This window comes from Leopardus geoffroyi, chromosome D1 (assembly GCF_018350155.1).
Source record: "Leopardus geoffroyi isolate Oge1 chromosome D1, O.geoffroyi_Oge1_pat1.0, whole genome shotgun sequence".
Taxonomy (NCBI): domain Eukaryota; kingdom Metazoa; phylum Chordata; class Mammalia; order Carnivora; family Felidae; genus Leopardus; species Leopardus geoffroyi.
In genome coordinates, this window is record NC_059329.1 from 61,112,879 (window position 1) to 61,114,028 (window position 1,150).

Genomic DNA, 1,150 nt, shown 5'->3' on the forward strand with positions numbered 1-1,150 from the left:
ATTTAACCTCATAATTTTGTTTTCCATTTATTTTTCAGTTGTTCCCTCTGTTTTACCGCACCAACCTATTTCTCAGTTCATAAGTGTAATCAGTTACTCTTTCAATTCTTTTTATTGACATTCACCATTGTGATTAAATTTTGAGTTACACACAAAAGGCAAAATTAACATAAAATTTTGTAATGAAATTCTGTAAACACTGTAAATCAATAATTCACATTTTTTGAAACATTTATTCATTTTTGAGAGACAGACTGCAAGCAGGGGAGGGGCAGAGAGAGAGGGAGCCACAGAATCGGAAGCAGGCACCAGGCTCTGAGCTGTCAGCACAGAGCCTGACGTGGGGCTTGAACTCAAGCTGAAGTCGGATGCTTAACTGACTGAGCCACCCAGGCACCCCTGTAAATCAATAACTTTAAGCAGATGCTAATACTGTGTCTTGAATGTTTCAAGTCGATCTACTTATTCTATGAAAAATAAAAACTTTATCGGTGCAGGTATGGTCCCACACAGTCCTTTTGCTTTGTTTCTTCCTCAGTAACTAACTGATAATATCACAAAAGTTAGACCTGTTGTGGCTTAGTTAATGCTTTTAGGCTCTTCATGGGTATGTAACCACTCACTGCAGTACTCAGGACTCTGCCTTCAAAAGGGGGCCCTTTACTTGGGGTTTAATCTCTGTGGTATTTGGGATGTTACCCTGTATCAAATTTTTAAATAATTTTATCTTTGCATTTATTTTCTGTAATGGAAATCTGATATGAAAATGGGGCAGGTGCTGGGGCTGGGGAATGTAAGAGTCAGGAAGCCTGTATGAGTCAGGCTGACTCATACATTCGCATGGGCTATACTCTCCCCCCCCCCCCCACATTCCCAGGATATTCCCTGCTTAGAGACTGAGGCTGCCTTTGGCATGCTCCTGACCTCGATTCCTATCCACACCTGTAACCACTGCTCCATTCACAGAACAGCAACCCTGTGCTCCTATGCATGTTTGCACTTACCCCATACGTTCTTCCTATACCCCAAAGAAAGCAAGGTAAAAGAGAACATGGAAAACACCATGACTGTTTAAAAGAGAGACCATGGTGGGGGGCGGGGGGGAGCTCTTTTTCTCCCTGCATATTGAATAAACGGCCAACCAACTTCA